At 38.1% G+C, this 24,825-nt stretch overlaps 1 long non-coding RNA gene across 2 annotated transcripts in view; it reads right to left on the bottom strand.

Annotated features, from left to right (window-relative positions):
• Window positions 1-1,082: 1,082 nt before the first annotated feature.
• LOC144374704 (uncharacterized) overlaps window positions 1,083-24,825 on the bottom strand; it is a 37,663-nt gene continuing 13,920 nt past the window's right edge. The window contains exons 1-3 of one of the 2 annotated variants that reach the window (XR_013434043.1): window positions 5,872-6,357; window positions 5,382-5,469; window positions 1,270-3,466 (exon numbers count right to left, since the gene is read on the bottom strand). This is a non-coding gene — a long non-coding RNA (uncharacterized LOC144374704). The other variant, XR_013434042.1, reaches the window with a different exon arrangement.

The following is a 24,825-nucleotide window of genomic DNA, read 5'->3' on the forward strand; positions in this document are numbered from 1 at the left end:
TGAGTTCATAAAACAGTGACTGAAAGCTCTGTTTGTTGGCTAGTAACTTTCATGGTAGAGCAGTATAAAACAAACTTCACACATGCACCGAAACGTGTGGTTTTCCTTGCAATATTTGAAATGTCGCCACTGTGCTTGGACGTATGAGAAAACCACCACCCCTGTCTCCATCATAGCCTAGGCTTCCCTTCTGCATGTCCTGTGTTAGTATTTATTGCTTTATGCTGACGGGCACCCAGAGCCGCCACAGACTTGGGCCATGCCCTGCTTGCTGGCCCCTCCTGGTGCCCACGGCTATGGCTGTGTGTGCTGTGAATGGATGCTGCCATCCAAGAGGTGGTGCTCAGGTCTGTGTCTTGTTAGGGTGAATGTGTGAGTCCTCCCCTCACCTGTGTTGTGTGCCTCAAGGGAAGAAAACTTTGAAATTACCAAAAAAAATAATAATAATAAAATAGCAATATTAAAACATGTTACTATAAATACATTTTATAAATAAAACATATTATAAATATAAGACATTTACAAATAAAACATGTTTTATAAATAAAATAGAATAGGATTGGTAATTAAAAAGAATAATAAGAATCACAAAGGATGTGAAAGTTATTTTATAAGTCAGGTTATTCAAAAAAATGGAACAAATGTTTGATCACCTGGGGACAAAAGAGTAACTTATATTTCTATTTCATGGCTTATTCCAAAATAAATTCCAGAGAAATTAAAATTCATTATAAATAAATGAAACAGCAAACCTACCATAATATAATATTAAATATTTGTGTGATCTGTGGCAAGACAATACTTTTTAAGAGTTGCATATCTGGTACCAAAGGCAGAAACCATGAAGGAGATTACTAATGTGTTTAGCATAAAAATGCATACGATGTAAATATCTCTAAAACTAACATTTAAAAGTTAAAGGCATGATCTTCAAAGGTGTCAGAAGTCACCTTTCTGAGAGGAAGTGACTGAGAACCACACAGATTTTAATAGACCAAGGAGACATGAGGTCTAAGTGCCATGTGTTATCCTGAACTGGATTTGGTATTAAAACAAAATAAAAGACATTTATGGAAAATGAATAAAATTCAAGCACTGCTATTTATTTAATAGAATTCCAACAAATTTAATATTTTAGTTTTCATCATTATTTTGTGGGTTATATAAGATGTTAACACAATGAGAAGCTGGATATACAGTAGACAGGAGTTTTCTAGATTGTTTTTCCATCTTCTATAAATCCAAAGTAATCTTCAAATAAAACTGGAAAAAAGAAAGATAACAAGGTGGAAAGTTATTTTTAAGTTATGACTCATGAAAGATCAATATCCTTAATTTTTGAAGATCTCCTTCAAGTCCTTATAAAAATAATGCTCTAATGAAGAAAGGATTGAGTGATACCAATAGAAATTACACACACAAAAAAAAACAACCATAAATGGATAAAGATATATTAAAATGTTCAGTCTTAATCAAAAAACGCAAATTACATAATTTAAAGCTTTTTTCATCTAAGAAGTTGGCAAAGATTTCTTTAAAACATTTAGTATAATCTTAGGATATGAGAAAGTGTAAACATAAAATCTAATCATCTCAATATTTTTAGTAATGTATCCAAGTTTCGATCATCTCAGTGATTTATCCTAAGGCTTTTAACTCTCAACAGACACAAAGTTTTAGCCACAATGGAGCAGGACTAATAGTAAGAACAAACATTGTAAACAGTTTCTAAATAGATTCTAACATGAGACAGATAAAGTAAATTATAATTGTTCCATTAGTGGAATAGTATGCAATCATTTTTAAATGACATTACATGAATAGCCCAGCACAGAAGGATTTTTATATGAAAAGACCAGCACAGAGGGATTTTTAGGGCAGGGATTCTTCTCTACATGATACTGCAGTGGTGGTGTAGGTCATGCACATTTGCCCGGACCCAAGGCACATACAGAGCAATAGAAAACGCTAAGGTAAACCTTGAACTTTAGGTGATCACTGTGTGTTAATATGGATTCAGTGATTATAACAACTACACCATTCTAATGGGGCATATTTCTAATAGGGGAGGCTAAGCATGAGAAATAAAGGGGGAAGGTGTGCCGTCTTTGTAATCTCTGCTCATTTTTTTCTGTGAATTTAAATCCGTTTCAAAAACTAAAATCTAGTTTTTAAAAATATCATTACGAAGAAAAAAATAGTGATAGGAAACACAATAATATTTTTGAAATGCACAAATTCTAACAGAAACCTTTTCCCTTGACTGTGTCATGCTTTTCTGTAAAAAAAAATAAGTTTTTAATTTTAGGTTTAAAATAAATAGAATGCTGTGGCAAGGAGGGCAAGAGGACACAGAAATCATAGGCAAACCAAGTTGGAAAGTGGAAATAAAACAGAAAAATGTATTCCAGGTGAGTTAAAAAAAAGACAGAATGAAGGTAGAAAGTAATTGGTTAGAGATTCAGGACTGAGTCATAACTGGAGAGTATCCACCCGAGATCCGTTGGCTCGATAAGTGATGTATATGATGGGAAACTCAGCTGAAGGATGAGTTATGCAGAGAAGAAATTAAAGGGAACTTTAGTCCAATTGTAGATTTCCCTAAGATCTCTTCATTCAGTTGACTGCAATTATTACAGAATATGAGGTCAACATTAAAATATTACTAGTATATCCATTTTACAGACGTTTAGCAAATTTCATGCAATGTAATTTATGAAGTGCTTAGCACAGTGCTTCACATAAAGTGACCAAAAATAATGAATATATTTTTTATTTATCACCTTATCATTCTTAGGATGATTATTATCAAATTGAGGCTCAAATAAGTTAACTGACTTGGGCAAGGGCACCCAACTAGAAAAGAATCTCTGCTCAGAATTGTATTCTAATCTATATAACTCTGAGAGCCTTTTCTCTCTTGCCTGTTTTGAAAATTGTATGGGTGTAGTATGCCAGCATTGGGATATTAAAAAAATGAAGTATTGCAACTCTACCCAGCATGGGAATGTAAAATTGCTATTCCAATGCATTTTTGTATCAATTCCATAGATGTTTAATTCTGAGAATGAAGACTCAAGGAAAGGGTGGCCAATAGAAGTGTCTTCCATTGAGTAATCATAGGTTTTAGTTAGTATTTTTTTTATTTAAAATGCTGTTAGCTTATAATATCACTAATCTGCCCAAGAAGATATATCCCACACTTATCATTTGTTCATTCAACTAATAAATGTTTTGCATCAGCATATACCGCGGTCTAGACTCTCACATTACCAAAATAAATTAGACCCATGATCCCTCCCATTACATCAATTAACCAACTAATATTCACCTTTTTCTTCTTGTCCCTCTTTCCTATGTCTACTTGCTTAGTCAAGCAATTATTCATTGCTGCAGTCCAGCTGCAGCAAAATAACTGGGTGGTGATGAATAACTTGTGTAGATTGATACAGCAGGAGTGGGAGCCCTGTATTGTAGGACAACAGAGGTATTTATACATTCCACACAGCTTATCTTAATTAATATAAACTAGATATAGCAGTCAACCAATGAGAAATCTCCACACTTAATGGATTACTGGCGCCACTTCATAAACCACTCCCCCTGGCAAAATGCCAGGCACCATCCTGACTTGTTTACAGACTCCAACAATTCATTACCTGTGTGTTTAGGATTGTCACAATGCTCTTACGTTATTTATAGTTAAGTTTTATTCCTGAATTTGATAATATAAACATATTTCAATTACTTTTAAATGATGGAGGCATTCTCTTGACCATGATTTACTATTTATACAATAATTTCTCTTTCTCTTAATCAGATACACCAGTAAAGTTGGTTATCTCTGTGATGTAGGGGTGCTTAGAACTTCTGGCTTTATCAAAAGTCTTTAGAGTGTAAACCAACACTAGAACAAAGAGTGTCATTATACCATTCTGTTGAATATATAAGGCTTATTCTCTGGTAATAAGAAAATGATGTTCATGTTCAGGAACAAAACTGACAGGAGGCTTACATTGCATTGCATGTGATTGACAGTGCATAAACAAATAAATATGTGGTGATAAGTGTTCCAAAATTAAAAGAAAATAAAAGAACCCTAACTATTGATTAAAGAACAATATAGGGAGAGAGCTTGCTCTTTAAATTGAGTGGTTCGTCAAAGCCACTTTGAAAATATATTTGAACAGAAATCTTTAGTAAAGTGAGGGGGAAAATCTGATAATAACTTGAGGCCTTCCTAGAAGAACAAAATGCATGAGCTAATAGCAGATCTGGTGTGTCCAAGAAGCATCAGGGAAACCAGATGTCTCACTGAGTATCCTAGAAAAGAAGTTGTAATAAAAGATGATTTAGAGCAAAGGTGGGAGAACAGGTGAAGCAGAGCCTGTAAATCTGGCTCTGAGGAAGACAAGTCCTTAGAATGCTATGAGCAGGAACAGTGGCATGATCTCAGGTTTTTAAATTGTCACAATATTTGTACATACATATATTGTATGCATAGTTGACCCATGCATATGATATGTAATAATAAAATCAGGGCAATTAGCACTTCCAGATACTTAAACATTTATAATTTCTGTGAATTGGGAAAATTCAGATTCCTCTGGTTGTTTTGAAATATATAATAAATTGTTATAGACTGCAGAAATTTTTCTGTGCTATAGAATACTAAACTAGCTCCTCTTATGTTGTTGTGCTGTAGTACTCATTATCAAATCTCTCTTGATCCCCTCTCTCCTCTTCTTCGTAGCCTCTAGTGATCACTCCACTCTTCTTCTATGAGATTCGACTTCATATTTTGCGAAAGAATGAGAACTTGCAATATTTTTCTTTGCCTTGCTAATTGTATCTAATAAAAGACCCTCCAGTTCCATCCATGTTTCCATGATGACAAGATTTCATCTATTTTATGGTTGAATAATATTCCTTTTAAATGACTGCCCTAATTGCTGTCTTAAAAAATAGCCTCAAAAGGAAAAGTTCTTTAGCAGGAAGATCAAGCTAGAAGTGCTGCTATAATCTAGGAAAGGGATGACAGATTTAGAAGCCACTGAAGAAGCCATGAGAAAGTGCTGGATATAATTTAGGATGTGTTTATAGATACTGTAGGAGGCTGAATAACATTTATCCAAAATATCAGCTCTTAATCCTTGAAACATGCTATATTATTTGAAAAAAAGGATCTTTTGCAGATCTGGTTGAAAATTTTGAGGAAAAAAAAGATTATCTTGCTTTATTGGTGTGGGCCCTAAATGCCATCAGAGTGTGATAAGAAAGGTACAGGGAGCCTCAACATGAAAACAGAAAAAGTGAAGGCAATGCCACCACCGAAGTAGAGGTTGATTCTAAGTCAGAAGTCAAGGAATGCAAGGACTCACCCGAAGAGACAAGGAACAGATTCTCCTCCAGATCCTCTGGCACCTTAATTGGTCTGTTAAACTAATTTTGGACTTCTAGACTCCAGAACTGTTAGAGAATAAATTTTAAGGCAGTAATCTTTTGAGATACCTGGTAACAACAGGCTCACAAAACTAACAAAGGCTTGATGTCACATGTGAAAGGAAAAGAAGAGCCAGAGAAAACTGGAGGCAATTTTGTTTAAGTGAAGATATGGTGTTTCCAATTTCTGAGATAGAGACCTTTGGGACAGTAACAACGTTAGAGGAGAAAAATAAAATTATAGTTCAGACATGTTATGTTTAAGATTATTATCAGCATTTAAAGGTAGCAAATCAGAAGACTGTGAGTCTGAAATTGAAAGGACGATTCAGGGCTGGAGGTGGAGATTAGAGTTATTAACAACATCAAAAAAAGAGTCATTAGCAGTGTATAAGTGGTAATTAATGTCATAGTACAGAATGAGCTCACTTAGGAAGCACTGGAGACAGGGAATGTGTTCAATGACGTAGTTCAGAAACTTCCTCATTCGGACATCAAGAAAATCAGGAGGACCTAGCAAAAGACATGGAGAGTAAACTGTGATTAATCTGTGAAAAGAACCAAGAGAAGATGGTGATCTAAATTACAAATAAAGATTATTTATCACAATGCTGGGAGCAATTCTGTCAAATGCTGTGGAAAGAATATAGGATGGGGAAGTTTAGAGAGCTAATAGGAATTTTGGGGGAGTGGAGCTATAAGTGAAAGGAAATAGGGAAAATAACAGAGTATCAGGTAGGAGTATGTTTTTAAGATGAAAATTGTCCTAGCAATAACATATGGTCTTAACAGGGTCAATGATCAGAGGATGATGAGCATATGAGCTGAGTCAAAGAGGATTATGAACATAATGTTGGGAATGTATTCTGCAATAGGGAGAATCTAGTCTTTGAAATCTAAGAAGATAAATCGAGTCTTGACATGAAAACAAGAATATATATATATATATATATATATATATATATATATATATATATATATATATGCATGTGAACACAATATCTTTATATTCTTTATTTATTTTTATGTGGTTCTGAGGATTGAACCCAGTGCCTCACACATGCAAGGCAAGCTTTCTACTCATGATCCACAGCTACAGCCCCTAAAAGAAGTTATTTTTTTTTAAAAAAAATATCTTTGAGAAGGATGACATGATAACCAGTTTAACAACAATAAAAATAAAGTTAAGAAAATATATGTTTATATAATAACTTAATTTGTAAGGTCTTTCCTATGCATTATCTTTTTCTGTTCTTACAACTTCCATGTGTTGTTAAGCGGTAGTAACTACATTTGATAGAAGAGTGAACTGGTTGAAGTGATTTGCACAAGACCTAGGAAGCTAGTAAGCCATGACATGAAAATGTTTAAAGAAAAACAGTATTGAGTTAATGTAGCACATAGGTCATTAGGAGAGAATAATAAATAGAAAAAGGAAAAGAGAATGTAATAATCCAAATAGAATATATTAAAGATCCAATAAAGACAGTGGGTGCCAAAATGAGCAGAGTGTGTTTATGCATATATGTGTGCAAGTGCATGCACTTATTTTTATAGTCTCGGGCCATGGTATATTACTGGAGTGTGATTTTGCATCACCACCATCACAATAATACACTCCCTTTCAATCTACATTTTGTTCCAAACTTTTTTCATATTTATTACTTCATTTTACAGTTGTATCTAAAATGAGTTGTAGATCACTGATATCTTATTGATATGAGAATACAATTTTCACAATGTACAACTTGACCAAAATTATGAGACTGGAATATAAATGAAAAGTTACTCAAAATTCAAATTTATAACTCTAGACCCAACCTAATGTGTTTTCTTAAATGAGGAAAATAGAAGAAGAAGGAAGAGAAGAATTAAATTAGACTGGAGAGGTCCAGGAGAATTACACAATAATGAATCTGGGATCATACTTACCAATTTGGTCAAAATATTATTGGAAATAATATCCTTAAGTAGCAACTAGATGTACTTAAGTAGATCTATCCCAGAGAAAATTCCTGGATTTTTGACATATATATCCACTGCACGTGAAATGCACTGTAGCATCTTGAAATCAGCATGCCCTAAATTCCCTTCCCAATCATGCTTATCTTTTTGGATTTCCCATTGGGATAAATGTTAATCCAACAGAAGTTTGACACAGAAATCTTAGAGTTATCCCCAGCTTTCCTTTCCTTACTCTCTGTATCTAATCAATTATGAACACCTATGAAATGTATACCTCCATTTCTCTTGTCTGAATCCTCATTGCTACTCTTTATTTATAACATCTGTCTTTCTTGCTTCCTTTCTGCAGTTTCCTCCAATTTGTTCTCTTTGCTGCTGGTCTTTTTATACTACAGTAAAATCTCCACATTTATATACTTGTAATTCTAAATTTAAAATAATATCATATCACTCTCTCAACTTAAACTTTTCAGAATATTTTTTACAATCTATAGTTCAAGCTCAAACCCATCACACAATATACATAAACTTGTCATCTTACTGCTATCTACACTTCATCTCCTTTCAATTCATGTAAACATTGCATAATGTTCAAATCAGGTTAAATATATTATCACCTCATTTATCATTTCTTTATGGTAAAAAAAATCAAGTCTTTCTTCTAGTTTTTGAAATATACAGTACATTTTTGTTATCTATAGTTGCACTACTGTGCAAAAACAGCATACTAGAATTTCTTACCCTTAAGTAACTTCAACTTGGTACCCATTGATCAACCTTTCCCAAACTTCTGCTTTCCCCAGCCTCTTACAACCACCATTCTACTCTCAACTTCTATGAGATCAACTTTTTAAAAGTCTGCATATGAGTGAGATTGTGTGGTACTTGGCTTTCTGTGCATGGCTTATTTCTCTTAACATGATCATCTTCAGTTCCACTTGTATTGCTTCAAATAAAAGGGTTTCATTCTTTTTATGAATACTATTCCACTGTATATATACACCACCTTTTCTTTATCTATTCATCAGATGATGTTTAGATTTTTTCCATTTCTTGGCTATTGCAAACAGTGCTGTAATAATCATGGGAGCACAGGTGTCTCTTTAACATACAGATTTCATTTCATTTGATATAAGTACCCAGTGGTGGGATTGTAGATCTACTTACAATTTTTTGAGACACCCTAAGCTGTCTTTGATAAGGTTTGTACTAATTTACATTCTCACCAACAATGTACAAGAGTTCCCTTTTCTCCACCAGTTCTCATCACTACTTGCTATCTTTAGTGTTTTTGATGAAAGCCATTTTTACCAGAGTAAGGTAATATCTTATTGTGGTTTTTATTTGTAGTTCCCTGATGATTAGTTCCCTGATGATTAGGTGTTTTTTTTTAATATATACATGGCCTTTTTTATATCTTCTTTTGAGAAATGTCTATTTATGTTTATTGCTCACTTAAAATTTTTCTTTTTTGGCATCGAGTTTTTGTAATTCCTTACACATTGCAGATGTCAACCATTGTCAGATATAATCCCATTTGATTAAATATAGCAACTTTTTAAATGTTCTGTTGGGTTTGCAGTTATTGTTTTTTCTTCACCATGTTATTAAACTCCTTGAGTTCAAAGGTTCTCTTATATATCTCTCTTTGTATCTCCAGTAGGCTTGGCACACTGTATGCCCTAAAAAACTAACTGATAAAGAATGGAAAATGATATATTAATGGAATGCAATGCCTGAAGAACTGAAACTCAGAAGAATGAGATCAACTCAACTTACAGCATAAATCTGCATATCTTTCTTTTATTTTTAGACCTTGGTTTTCCTATCTTTAAAATCATGCCTCTTGACTAAATACTCTCAGAGGCCCCTTCAGCTCTCCAGTGTTCCAAGCATGTCTGTTTGAAATTGGGTTATGTTAATGTAGTTCTATGTTTTCTGCAAAGTCCCAAAGCATGCCAAACCCTCTAGCTACCTGAGAAAGTCAATTGTTTTCCAAACAGTGAACAATTTATTTCCTAACCATTGGCTGAAACACTGCAATCCTTTATAAAAAAGAAATCTTCCAGTAATATAAACATAATAGTTTGAACCCAGAGATTGAGATTTTGGAAAATATGAACAGCTCTCTCATCTCCTTTGGAAGATGAATATGATTTTGAGAGGTTTCATCTGAAGTCAGCTTGTACATGAAAATCACACTTTGGATGTAAATGGCACTTATGCTTGGATTCATTCTACTTAATCTCTAAAGTCCTTTGCTAAGTTAAAAAATATTTAGCAAAGTAAGGATTTTTTGACAGAATCTGTGTTTCTCTAATGGCATTTGGAACTAAAAATTTTTCTTGCTTATGCTTATGATACCCTGGGTGCTGTGGCTGTGTGGGGAGCTTCCCCGCAACACACAGGTTTGAGAGGCCTGCCCACTAGAGGGGAGAGTGCCCCTCTACCCTGGGTGCTTTGGCCATGTGGGGAACTCCCCAGACACCCAGGGGAGAGGGGCCTCCCCACTCGAGGGGGCAGTGCCCCTCTACCCTGGGTAAGCTGGTGGTGTGGGAAGCTACCACTAAAACCCAGGTGAGAAGGGCCTCACCCTGCGAGGGGGAGTGCCCCTCTACCCTGGGTGAGATGGTGGTGTGGGGAGCTACCCCCAGACACCCAGGATAGAGGGGCCTCACCCCTCAAGCTCCACCCTGACACCCAGGTTAGAGGACCTTCCCCCCTAGAGGGGGGAGTGCACTCTACCCTGGGGGAGGAAGTGAGGTGAGGAGCTCCCCCCAACATCCAGGTTAGAGGGGCCTCCCGCATACAGCAGGGAGTGCCCTCTACCCTGTGTGAGATGGCGGTGTGGGGAGCTCCCCCTTGACACCCAGGTGAGAGGGGCCTCCCCCCTAGAGGGGGAAGTGCCCCTCTTCCCTGGGTGCTGTGGTGGTGCAGGGAGCTCCCCACACACACACACCCAGGTTCCAGGGGCATCCCTCTGGAGGGAGAGTGCTGCTTACCTGGGTACAGTGGTGGTGTGGGGAGCTTCCCCGGACACCGGGTTAAGGTTAAAGGGGTCTCCCCACTCGAGGGGAGAGTGCCCCTCCACCATGGGTGTGGTGGGAAACTCCCCATGCCACCCAGGTACGAGGGGCCTAGGGGCAAGTGCCCCTCTGCCTTGGATGCTGTGGTGAGCTCTACCAGACACCCAGGTTCGAAAGGGCCTCCCCTCTGGATGGGGGACTGTCCCTCTGCCCTGGGTCTGGTGGGGAGCTCTACCCAACACCCAGGTTTGAGGGGCCTCACCACTGTAGGGTGGAGTGCCCCTCTACCCTGGGTGCATTGGGGAGCTCCATCCTATACCCAGGTTGGAGGGGCATCCCCCCTGGAGGGGGGAGTGCCCTTCTGCCTTGGGTGCCTTTTGGAGCTCCTCTGGACACCTTGGTTGGAGGCTTCTCCCCGCTGGAGGCAGGAGTGCCCCTCTGCCCTGCTTCCCCCTCGAGGGGGAAGACCCATCAAACCTGGGTGTTGGGGGGAGATCCCCACACCACCACTGTACCCAGGGTAGAGAGGCACTCCCCCCTCGAAGTGGGAGGCACCTCCAACCTGGGTGTCAGGGGGAGCTCCCCACAGCACCCAGGGCAGAGGGGCAGTCCCCCCTCCTTGGGGGAGGCTCATCTAACCTGGGTGTCGGGAGGAGCTCCCCACACCATCCCCCCGCCAGGGGCAGGTCCTCTCTGACATGGGTGTATTGGGGGGAGCTCCCCACATCACTACCACAAGGAAGGTAGAGGGTAGTCCCTTGCCAGTACAGAGGCCCCTGTAACCTGGGTGTCCGAGGGAGCTCCCCACACAAGTACTGCACCCAGGCTAGAGGCCACTCCCTGCTGGGGGGGGAAATCTCCTCTAACCTGGGTGTCAGGGGAGAGCTCCCTACCCTACTATGGCACCCCGGGTAGAGGCCACTACCCCATCTAGTGGGGAGGCCCCTCTAACCCGTGTGTGGATGGGGAGTTCCCCACACCAATAGCTCACCCATGGTAGAGACTACTCTTTCCTCCGGGGGGCGGGGAGGCCCCTCTAACCTGGGTGTGGTGGGGAGATTCCCACACCACTATCCCACCCAGGGTTGAGGACACTCCCCCCCTCCCCCTCGAGGGGGTAGATCTCTCTAACCTTGGTGTTGGGGGAATCTCCACACACCAATACTGCACCAAGTGTAGAGGCCACTCGCCAGTCTAGTGGGGAGGCCCCTCTAACTAGTGTGTGTGTGTGGGGAATTACCCACACTAATACTGCACCCATGATAGAGACTACTCCTTCCTCCAGGGGGAGGCCTCTCTAACTTGGGTGTGGCTGGGAGCTCCCCATCCCACTATGACACAGAGGTTAGAGGCCACTCCCCAATTAGGGGGAGGCCCCTCTAACCTGGGTGTATGGAGGAGAGCTCCCTACAAAACTAGTGCACACAGGATAGAGGCCACTCCCCCCTCCAGGGAGGGGAGCTCCCCATTCCACTACTGCACCCAGGATAGAGGACATTCCCCCCTCCAGAGGGGGCCACCCCTCTAACGACTACTGCACCCAGGGTAGAGGCCACTCCCCTTACACAGCGCAGGCCCCTCTAACTTTGGTGCTGTAGGGGAGCTCCCCACAACACTACTGCACCCAGGGTAGAGAACACTCCCCGCTCCAGGAGGGAGGCCCCTCTAACCTGTGTGTCAGCGGGAGCTTCACATACTGCTACTGCTCCCAGGGTAGAGGCCACTACCCGCTACAGGGGTAGGCCCCTCTAATCTGGGCACTGGTGGGGAGCTCCCCACCTCACCCAGGACAGAGGGGTAGTCCCCCCTCCTGGGGGGAAGCTCATCTAACCTTGGTGTCCAGGGAGCTGCCCACACCACTATCACAACCAGGGTAGAGGCCACTTCCCCCTCCAGGGGTGAGGCCCCTCTAAACTGGGTGTCAGGGGGGATTTCCCCACACCAATACTGCACCCAGGGTAGAGGACACTCTCCTCTCCAGGGTTGAGGCCCCTCTAACATGGGTGTTGGTGGGGAGATCCCCAAACCCCTAAAGCATTCATGCTTTTGGCCACTCCCCCTCAAGGAGAGAGGACCCTCTAACCTAGATGTGGAGTGGAAGCTCCCCACACCACTGCCTCACCCATGATAGAGACCTCTCCCCCCTCCAGGGGGGAGGCCCCTTTAACTTGGCTGTCCAGGGGGAGCTCCCCACACCACTACCACACCTAGGTTAGAGGCCACTCCAACCTCCAGAGGGGAGGCCCCTTGAACCTGGATGTCAGGGGGGAGCTTCCCACAGAACTACTACACCCAGGATAGAGGCCACTCTCCCCTCCAGGTGGGAGGCCCCTCTAACCTTGGTGTTGTGGGGGAGCTCCCCACACCACTACTGCACCAAGGGTAGAGGCCCCTATAACCTGAGTGTCAGGATGAATTCCCCCAACCACTACTGCACCCAGGGTTGAGGCCACTCCCCGCTCCAGGGGTAGGCCCCTCTAACCTGGGTGTCCAGAGAGAGTTCCCCACACCACTAAGACACCCAAGGTACACACCACTCCCCCCTCCAGGGAGATGACCCCTCTAACCTGGGTCTCGGGGTGGGGAGGAGCTCCCAACATCACTACCACAACCAGTGTAGAGGGTAGTCTTCCTGCCAGTAGAGAGCCCCTCTAACCTGGGTGTCCAGGGGAAGCTTCCCACACCACTAATGCACCCAGGGTAGAGGGCACTCCCTCCTCCGGGGGAGGCCCCCCTAACCTGGTTGTGAAGTGGGAGTTCCCTGTACCAATACCACACCCAGGGTAGAGCCCACGCCCCACTAAAGGGGAGAGGCCCCTCTAACCTGGGTGTCGGGGAGGAGCTCCCCAAACCACTACCTCACACAGGGTAGAGGACTCTCCCACCTCCAGGGGGGAAGTGGAATCTTTTCTATGATGGAAGGCAAGTTTGACATTTAAAATCAATCAATTTAATCACATAAGCAAGCTAAATATGAATATCAAGTGATTACATAAAGTAAAACAGAAGGAGAATTTGATAAAATCCAACAATAATTCATGACTAAAACTCTTCATACATGTAAACAAATTGGGCTAGTTCATTAATTAAAGCATACCTACAATTATACTTAGTATCCCAGCTAATACCCTATCTAAAGCTGAGAGATTGTATACTTTCCCTCCAAGTATTGTTTTCACTACTCTGTTCACCTAGAAGTTCTAGTCCTTGCAGTAAAAGTAGGGAAAGAAATGCAAGGCATTATCAATTGAAAAGTAAAAATAAAATTATCCTCATTTGCATATATGATATAATTGTCTATATGAAAAATCTTAAGGATTCTATTTTCACAAAGACAAAATTTTCTTCTTTTTAAAGGCTATGTAGTTTTCATTGTACACACACACATATCACATTTAAAAAATGTTTATGCATTAATTGTATGCTTTAATGGGGTTCAGTGTCATATTTTAACACCTGTATACCAGAAAAACTGATCAAATCTACTTTTCTTTATCTATGCTACCCCTACAACCTTCCCAATCTCTCATGATTACTATTGTATTTTTAAAAATCATAAAACTGTTAAGTGAGTTCAACAAAATTTCAGGGTTTACAAATAAATTACAAAAATCAACTACACTTTTATGTACTAGAAATAAAATTTGAGACACAATTGACAATAGCTTAAAAAACATAAAAGGAAACATTATTAAGCAAAAGTCTAATATAACAGAGGATTTGCATCCTACAAATTACAAAATGAGATTGGAAGAAATAGAGGACCTATATAAAGGAAGAAGCATAGAATGTTTATGGGGTATAGAACTCAATATAATAAAGATGTCAATTTTCTCTGAATTGTTCTCTAGGTTTAATGCATCTCTTTAAAACAAAATGTGCATTGAAGATATACTTGACATTTAGGCAGTGTTAAGGTTTATATATAAAGTGTTCCCCCCAAAGCTCCTGTGTTAATACAGGAGTGCTTGGAGGTGAAATGATTGGATTGGGGGACCTGTAACCTAATCAGTTTATCCTAGTTTGAATGGACTGACTGGGTGATAACTGAAGGCAAGTGGGGTGTGGCTGGAGGAGGTGAGTCACTGGGGGTGTGCCCTAGAATGATGCATCTTTCCCATGTGCAAGCTTCCCCTCTCTCCAGTTTTCTCTCCCCTTCTCCCTCCCCCACCCCTCTACCTCTCTTTCCTGACCTTGCCTTGTGTTGAGCAGCATTTCTCTGCTGGGCGTCTTCCCCCATGATGTACTGCCTCATCTTGGGTCCAGAGCAATGGTCAGCTACCAATGGACTGAGATCTCTGAAACCCTGAGTCCCAAATAAACTTTTCCTCCTTTAAGTTGTTCTTATCAGGTGTTTTGGTCACAGATGAAAAAGCTGAATAAAACAGACCAGCTTATATGCTGTACTTGTATTACAGAGAGTGATAAGTACTTACCTAAGTTTTCATGGTTTAGCCTTATTACCATTTAGTAAACTTCTTTATACATCTCACACAAGTTATGTCTAAAAAATTTACTTTTTCTTAAATTCAAGGTTTTAATATAAATCATCATTTGAGTTAAAGTGTTTTTTTTCATTTTTGATTGATTTCCAACTTATTGAATTTCTAAAAATGTTATTTAACAATACTTTTTATGTTGTAGATTCTGATATTTATTTCTTCAGCTTTTATTTAACAATATATGACAAACAAATGGCAGAAAGCAGTGATCAATGAATGAGAGGTCTTTGGCTAGGTAAGTTGGGAAGGGTCCTTGTCTCATTCTTCTCTCCTGATAGTAGATCTGGAGTTTATTGCCTTGTGATTTTTTTCCAACAAATGGAAAAAGCATTTATCTTTAAATGTTTGGAATGACCTAGTCTTCATCTGACCTTCAACATTTATATTAAGAAATCTAGGTCTTTGAAATAAAATATGTCCAAAAAGCTGCCAACAGTAAAAGATGAAATCTGAATTTAGTTTATTTGTATTATATCTCTTTACTGGATGACTATCGTCTTTAAAATTTCCCTCTATTTAAATTTAAAATACTACTAACTTTTTGGCTTGCATGAGAAAATGGTTCCTATTTACTTAACTCAATTTATTCTTACTAATGTTCTGGAATGTGAGATAATCAGTTAAGTGAGGTAATCAATTAAAGTAACATAGCAACGTTATTACTATAATAAATTTATGTGTATTATTTTTCCAAGTCCCTGAGTTCTTGAGGGCATAAATTACATGTGAGCTAATGTCTCATTTTGTGACTCAGTAAATCAGGAGATGATTTCATATTCAAGCCCATTCCAAAAAGAAAAGGAAGTTCATTATTTCACATAAGTGTTAATTCCAGGGATCTCTATGGCTTCAGGGAATATTGAATGAATGATGCCAACAGAAGTTCATCGCAGCTCTGTTGTCTTCTGTGCTGGTTCTCTACCCTAGGAAAGTTTCACCACACCTCAGCCTCTGGCAACACTGAGTTTATATTCTATAGCTCTGCAGTCCTGACAGAGAGATTGCTCCTCTTATCAAATTAATCCAGTAAAATTTCTAGGATTGAATATTAATAATGGTGCCATTTAATGATCCCTAATCCATTTACTATAAACAGAGTATGTGGCACCCTGATAAGATATACATGTATTACCCCCACCTAAATTCCTAGATGGAGTGTGATATTAGGGCAAGGGAAATGGAGAATGTATTATTTAAAAATAAAAAAGTGTTAGGCTGGCCCAGAAAAGAGGTATCCACTGCAACCTTGCAAACATAACACTTTCAATACAAATATGTTAAATGAAATAATTAAAACAAATTATTTTAAAATTAATTAGAAAACACTGGGGTTGTATTTAAAAAATCAGTATAGGTGTTACAGTTCTGCCATGTTTAAGCCCTATAGACTTCAGTGAATGACAATATCTGTGAACTTTATTTTCTGCGTTTTTAAAATTATTTTTTAAGAATGAGCAAAAATTTTATGAGCTACTGTTGAGATAATTGTGCACAAATAAAAATCCAAACATATTTTTACAAATTAGAATTTATGTAAAAGTTCCGCAAGTTATTGGGATTTATCCAAGACAATAAAATTAAACAAAACTTTATGCTTTAGCAAGAGTTCAAGACTGGATTTTGGAAAGCATTTCATCTAAAATAACATTATTGATATCAAGCATGTAGGAATAAAACTCCCATTAGTGTGTATAAAACCTACCGACAAAGTCAGGTTTATTGGTTATAATTCAAATATGATAGAATTATTTTTTTTCTGAGTTCAGTTCTATAATTTTTAAGACATGCACACAGCCATACAAGAATTGTCAAAATTAAGAGAATGAAACTTTAAAATTTATCTTTTTAGTTATACATGAATCCATTTTGGCATAATTATGAAAGCATGGAATATATCTTGTTCTAATTCAGTCCCCAGTGTCTCTCCTTCCCCATCCCTCCTCCCACCCCTGTTCCCTTCCCTCTTCTGATCTTTCTGCCACTTACCCATAGTGATTTTTTTTTTAAATTAATTTCTTGTGGATGTATACATAGTGAGATTCACCATGGTATTTTTCACTTATGTACATGGGAATGTTATGTCAGATTCATTCCACTCTTTCCTTTTCCCATCTCCCCTCCCTTCTCTCATTCCCCTTTGTCTACTCAACTGAATTCTATTCTTTTTTATCCCTCTACTTTTATTGTGGGTTAGCTTCCGCATATGAGAGAAAACAGAGAATGAATATTCATATCACCCCACAAATTACGACATGGTCTTTTGTAGTCAATCTACTTCCTTCACATTTAGTCCTTTGGCTAAACTGTTTTCTTATAGTTGTAACTCTTCCAGGACATAACATGAATGGAATAATACAATTTGTAGCCTTTTGAATCAGTCTTATTTTACTTAGCATGATGAATGTGCAGTTCGTCCATGAAACTGCATGAATTAGTAATTACTTGTGTTACTGCTAAACAGCATTCCAATGCATGTATTCCATAGTTTATCTAGTCAACAGTTTTTTGGCATTTGAGTTGTTTTGAGATTTTAGCCATTATAAATAAAGCTGCAATAAACTTTGCCACCCAAGTTTTTTTTTAAATAAATACATACTTCATTTCTCCACTTATATCAAATTATCAACAAAATTGCAAATAACCAAACTGATTTCTTAAATGTCTATCAATTTGTATTCCATTAATAACATATACATATTCTAGTTGCTCTACACTCTCACAGGTACTTGATATTATCAGTCATTTTACTTTTAGCTATTTTAATAAATGCATAATGATAGCTCATTTGTTGATAATACATTACACACTCATTCACATACACTGCTAGATTATGTTTGCTTAACTTATTCAATATAGTTACATTTATGTAGACAAAACAAAGTTATTCTATAATTTTCTTACATTGTCCTTATTTCTTTTTAATATCAAGTTATACTAGACTTATAAAGTAAGCCAAACATTTTCCTCTATTTTGCTTCTCTGAAATATTCTGTCTAAATGATAGCAAATGATTTGATTGTATCAATTTATACTTTTATCTTTATAATATCCTTTCTTCTGTGTACTTTACAAAATAACTCTATGTGCATGCAGAAATACACCACAATGAATTCCAGCTATATGTATATCTATGAAGCCTCATTAAAAATAAATAAGTGAGTGGAAGGTAGATCAGTAGAATAGAGGAAGGGGAGGGAGAAGGGGAGAGAAAGGAGAAGCAAGCATAGGGGACAGAAATGGAGTAAAGTCAATTTCATGCATGTATGATCATATCAAAATGAACCCAACTATTATGCACAACTACAATGCACTAATAAAAGCAAAGAATAAAAATTTTAAAAAGTAATAGCAAAGATTGGAAGCAAAATGTCTATTTAAAACACTGTATGAAAAAAATATAATTTATTTCCAAAATTAGAGATAGAGTGCTAAACAATAGTTAAGCTTAATTATAGATACCGTAAATATAATGTTGAACATAAAAATTTCCTTTTTTAAAAGGAAATGCATAGAGCAAAATAATTAAAATTTAAAACAGAGTAAACTATATTATATATTCTCAAAAGAAACATGTATATCTGGCTAAAAGGATGAAAAATTTGCCAAGTTATGATGATGTTTACTTCTGGAAGAGTAGGGAAGAGGTAAATTGTGCTGTGGTAAAAACAGAAAGGATTCTGATTTTTCCATAATCTTTAATTTTACTTTAAAAATCCATATTATGCATATGTGGGGAGCACTGATGATAATTTTATAAATTGTACAATTATAGATTATAATTTTAATTATATTTATATTATAAATTTATATTTGCATTATAAATTTGAATCTTATATAATCCTGTGCATTTCGATGTGATTTTAAAGATTTTGAACTAAAACAATATTTTCCATTTTTGTTAAGATCAAGGTAACCTAATAAAGGTAAAACTCTTCATAAAATTGCATGCATACTAAAAACATTACAACCCTTATTCGATCAAAGTTTAAACTAATGTCATGCACCCATCTCCCACAAATGGTGGCTTGATAAATGAATGAGCTTTTAAAATGCTTCAAATCTTTTCATCATGTGTCATGTCGTTGGTAATTATTAAGTGAATAACAAGCCAATGACCAACTTCAAAGTGCCAAGAAACATGACAATACTAAAATGAAGGAACCAGATGGAGGTGGGAGGGGGAATGTGCAGAAATGAATGCCTTTCCAATATTCCACACCAGGCTTAGCACACTGTCAATATTCAATAAATGTTAAACAACAATTGTAATGATGAGTACCATCTGCATGCCAAATTTAGAGTGGTAGAAACATACAGGATTGACAGCCCAAAGGCCAGACTCCACTTTCTGAATAGGCCCAGTGTGTACAACATTTTTCTTAGTGCAGTTAATAGCACAAATATTCTTTCAGTCACTCAGAAAAATAGTTCCAATTATCCCTAACTCTGCTCTCTGCATTTTCATTCACAAACCCTTTTTGAAAAATAACTGTCTTCATTTTGTCCCTCCTAAGTCATGCTTAACATTTCTGTCAATTGTTTCTATAAAAATTTCAAGTCTATGTATTATTTCATACTCAGAAAACTCTCACCATGCTATTTTATCTACAATGACAAAAACTTAATTTTTTAGTTCTATTTGTAAAATTTTGTAAGGCTTTAATTCATGTTAGCAACATAATGTTACATGATGTAAGAACTCCATTTATCTATCTATCTATCTATCTATCTGTCTGTCTGTCTTATGTCTGAACAAGGAAAAATGACAATCATATTTTTTTTCAGTCTTTGGTTCCCATGAATAGAGACTAAATAGGCCTTGGAATTCTCTAGTTACAAGCTGTTTTCCCCATGAGAATGATTAATAGCCATTTTGTGTTTCCTATCTGCAAGCTGAAGGTTGAAACTGCTCTAAAGATATTCTCAAGATGCACAAGTTCTTTGGAAGCCTAAGATCTTTGAGAATGTAAGGACAAATTATCCAGAAGGAAACCCTGGGGACTGTACAAAAAGAAGGTAGCCCTAGAATCTGGTTTGGTGTGCTTTTCCTCAAAACTAAAAAGAGCAACCATATGGAGGGGTGACATCAGCAAGACTGCTGATTAGAGATGTCTGGTGCACTTCCCTCCAAAGCAGAAGAAAAAAACACAAATAAAAATAACACATATTCCACTGAAGCATTTGAAGGAGAGTGCCAGAGTACACTAGGAATGTGACAGAAATGCTATGGAGAACAGAGACCCAGGATAGCCTTGTAAAGAAGGGAACAAACCCAGAACATCTACCATCTTAACTGCCTAGTTGAGATAAACCCCCAAATACAAGAGATTTAATATGGGAATCTGTAATCAGGAGGTCTCCAGCAGCCTTCACTAACATAATGAGCAACTGACATATTTGCCGCTAGAGAGACCTAAAGTCCTCACAGCTCCTGCGTTCAAGTTGGGGTGCTTCTAAGGAATTCAAGCTGCTACATTACCCAAGAGAAAGGGGTCAACCTATCCTCTCCCACTAAGTTCCTGCTACATGAACAATTTTGGAATTCTACCAACCCATGGTCCCAAGAAGCAGGCCAACCTGCCCCCCTATACATGGACCTAAAATGTACTGAGGGGGCTTTCTTTGAGTATCACAGCCCACAGAGGCCCTGAAAACTAGAAAACAGCCTGAATTACCTACTCACAACTGAAGGAATAACCAAGAGACCTGTGAGTGGAATAACCAAAGGCAATCAGCACAAACAAAGGCAATCAACACAGTCCTCTGACACTGACAGGCTCCTTCTGAGCACACTGGTGAGGTTGGGTCCCTACACTGTCCTCTGACAAAGACAAATACACCATCCCCACTGTTGGGGGCACTGTTTCATGCTACCCAGGGCCATGAGAGTGATCTGGCTCCATGCAGTCCTCAGAAATCGGTGGGTACCCCATGCCCTACTACTATACACACAGTGCCAAACCCACCTGGGCCTTCCAGAACAGCCCCTCACCCATGGGTTTATTAGTAATTGACAATTTCTTGCTTCTATTGTCACACCAGCCACATGGCACATGCCTAGGCCTACTAGAGTTGCCCCATTCCTACATGACCTACAGAAACTACAAGTACCTTTCACCTACGGCTGCAGATACTGTATCCAGAGCCACCAGAAAACCTGCCCTTCATAAGAAAGCTGAATCCCAGATCACAAAGCAATTCTGTAAACCACCCACACATCCACAAGTATCACTAGCCTGATTCTAGCTGGAAACACTACATAGAGACCAAACTGCTGTGCCCACCTAGAATTAAAGTGACAAAAAATATGAAAAACCAACATAATGTTATGCTTCTAAAGGATAAAATAATTCTAATGACAGATCTCACGGAAAGGGAAATTAATAAATTACCTGAAAAATAATTTGAAATGGTGACTTAAAGGAAACTCAATGAGAATCAACACAAACTAGACATCTTAACAAAACTAGAAAATCAGCTCATGCTTTCAGTAAGAAAATTCAGCAGAGGTCAGAACCAAACAGAAATCTTAGAACTAAAGCAGTCAAGAAATTGCATTCAAAAATGTAGTCAAGTGCCTCAACAATAGACTAGATCAAGCAGAATAACAACAACAACAAATTCTCAGCTTCAAGACACTTCTTTGAAATGTCTTCAAATATCTTTTGAAATATCTTTTTTTACTCAGATGAACAAGTTTAAAAAATAAGTAAAAAGGAATAAGGAAAGACTATGACACTTATGGGATAATACTAAGCAAATACTTGCATTATTATGTTCCAGACGAAGAGAAGAAGAAATAGTTATAGAAAGCCTACTTAACATAATAATAACTGAAATCATCAAAATTTTAAGAAAAATGTGAAAATCTAAGCCCATGTAGTCCAAAAAACCCAAACAGATTTTCCAAAATAAAAGTATTCTTTGAGGCATAATATAGTCAAAGTGTTAGAAGTCTAGGAGAGAATTTTAAAAGCAGAAAGAGAAAAGCATCAGGACGTATATAAATGAAAAGCTGTTTTCTCAGAAGAAACTGTAAAGATAAGGAAAGATTGGGATAAGGTATTTAAAGTCAAAACATAAGGAAGGGAAGAAGGCAGGCAGGCAGGCATACTAACATTTAGAATTAAAAGATAAATTTTTTCCAAGATAAGCAAAAATTGAGAAAACTTGCCACCAGACCAGCCTTAAAAGAAATGCTTACCACAATGTGGAGATTCCTTTGAAAACTTGGAATGAAACCACCATTTGACCCAGCTATTCCACTCCTTGGTCTATACCCAAAGGACTTAAAATCAGCATACTTTGTTGACACAGCCACATCAATGTTTATTTATAGCAGCTCAACTCACAATAGCTAAATTGTGGAAGCAGTCTAGATGCCCTTTAATAGATGAATAGATAAAGAAACTGTGGCATATATACACAATGGAATATTGATTACTCAGCATTAAAAGAGAATAAAATTATGGCATTTGCAGGTAAATGGATGGAGTTAAAGAATATCTTGCTAAGCGAAGTCAGCCAATCCCAAAATACCAAAGGCCAACTATTATTTCTGATAAGTGAATGCTGATCCATAATGGGAGAGGGGGTGGGCATGGGGAAAATGGAAGAACTTTGGGCAAAAGTGAGGAAGTGGTGGGGAGGGGACATGGGAGCAAGAAAGACAGTGAAATGAGATGGACATCATTACCCTAGGTACATGTATGATTACACATATGGTACAATGCTACATTGTGTACAACAAGATAAATGAAAAGTTGTGCTGAAATTGTGTACAACGAATCAAAATGCATTCTGCTGTCATATATACCTAATAATAATAAATAAATAAATTCTTATCAGAGTCCTATTTCCAGATGTGAAGGCTTTGTCATTAAAACATGTAAAACTACAAAACTCACTAGGACAGCAGATATACAAAAGAGAAAAAGAATCACCTTATCCATACAGAAATCACCAAATCAAGGATAAATAAGAAAGTAAAGGACAAATGAAATAAAATGAAAGCAACCAGGAAAAAATTAATGATTTAATAGCAATATGTTCTTAACTATACAAAAGTTGAATGTAAATTAAAGTACCCAATTAAAAGATTAAGACTGGCAGAATGAATAATAAAACAAAATGTACTGTTATGCTGCTACAGTTCATGTGTTTTTAACTGTGCAGTAAAAACTTGTGAATTGAGGGATGAAGAAAGCTATTTCATGCAAACAGAAATTTAGGGGGTAGAAATAGCTATACTTATATTAGATAAACAGACTTTTAAAAGTAGAAATCTATTAATAGAGACAAAGATGGGCCTATAAAATGATTAAAGGACAATAATAATTATGAAAAATGAAAACATCAAAAGCTTTAAAATTTAGCATTTAAAACATAATCTTATCACCTGGGACATGCTGGCACAAACTGTAATCCCAGTGACTGAGAGACTGAGACAGAAGGATGGAAATATCAATGTCAGCCTCAGCAACTCTCATAATAAAAAATAAAAAGGGCTTTAGAAGTACCTCGGTGATAAGCACCCCTGGGTTCAGTCTCCTGTACCAAAAATACCCTGGTACAAAAAAGATTGGAGTGTAGCTGGCCATGGTGGGGCATGCCTATAAATCCAGTGACTCTGGAGGCTGAGAAAGGAGAATCACAAGTTCAAAGCCAACCTCAGTAACTTAGGTCCTCTGCAACTTAATGAGACCCTGTCTCTAATAAAAAGTAAAAAGACCTGGGGATGAAACTCAGTGGTAAAGCATCCCTAGGTTAAACCCCTAGCACACAACCTCCTCCCCAAAAAATGTCATATAGGTGATAGTCTGATGCATTATTTGGGGAGATGACCAAGACTGACCCCAACATCATGCAGGATCTCACCTTATTGAGCACATGCTCAGGAAATGAATGCAAGATACACGTCAGACTACATCTCATCAGATCATTGCAAAAATTGACAATATTGGTAATCACACGGTTGGAGAAAAGCACTCCAGGCTCCATAATTTAGGCTAGGGTGGAAAAGTTTGGAAACAAAAATCGGATATTGCCACACAGAAGAGTTGAAGGTTGCTAGTAGTTTACCCTGAAATTTGGAACACTATTTTCCTAAACTAAGAATGGTTTCTTGCAGCTAACTACTATGTGTAGAAAGATTTTATATTATAAGGTGCATTCTTATGACATACCATGTAGTGAGTTTATGGAGTGATTTTCCCCCCAGTTTCTTGAATATAGTATCTTAAAGTCTTGACCCTGGTCTTAATTATTATTAAACACTAACTTGGAATAATGCCAATTATCTAGTACACTATACATTAATAGTGAAGGAAAAACTCAACATAATCATTTGATGCAGAAAAACATTTGAAAAAATCTAATACCTTTCCATACTTCAAATACACACACAAAACAAAGACAAAAGAAAACTTCTTCAACATGATGAAGGGCATTTATGAAAAACCTAACATTATATTTATTAAAAGTTACAGCCAAAGAAATTAGGCAAGAAAAAAATTAAATATCTGATTGGAAAAAAAAGGAGAAAAATTATCTATTGGCAGATAGCAAGATCTTACATATAGCAAATCCTAAGCCAATTATGACACTGAATTCCTGTAAAGTCTTGGGAGGCTGTGTGGGAGGCTAAGAAAAGAGGACCACAAGTTGGAGGCCAGCCTGGTCAATTTAGTGAGACCATGTCTGAAAATAAAAAAGAGCTGGGACTGCTGTAGCTCAGTGGTACAGTGCATGCCTACCATGCAAAAGACCCTGGGTTGGATTTGATCTCCAGTACCACACATAATTGTTGAGAGCCACAGCCAAAGGGGCCCCAGCAAACTTCCAGCTGCCGGCTGATGATCCAGCTGCCAGCAAACTTCCAGTTGCCGGCT

The sequence above is a fragment of the Ictidomys tridecemlineatus genome, unplaced genomic scaffold (genome assembly GCF_052094955.1).
Source record: "Ictidomys tridecemlineatus isolate mIctTri1 unplaced genomic scaffold, mIctTri1.hap1 Scaffold_83, whole genome shotgun sequence".
Classification (NCBI taxonomy): domain Eukaryota; kingdom Metazoa; phylum Chordata; class Mammalia; order Rodentia; family Sciuridae; genus Ictidomys; species Ictidomys tridecemlineatus.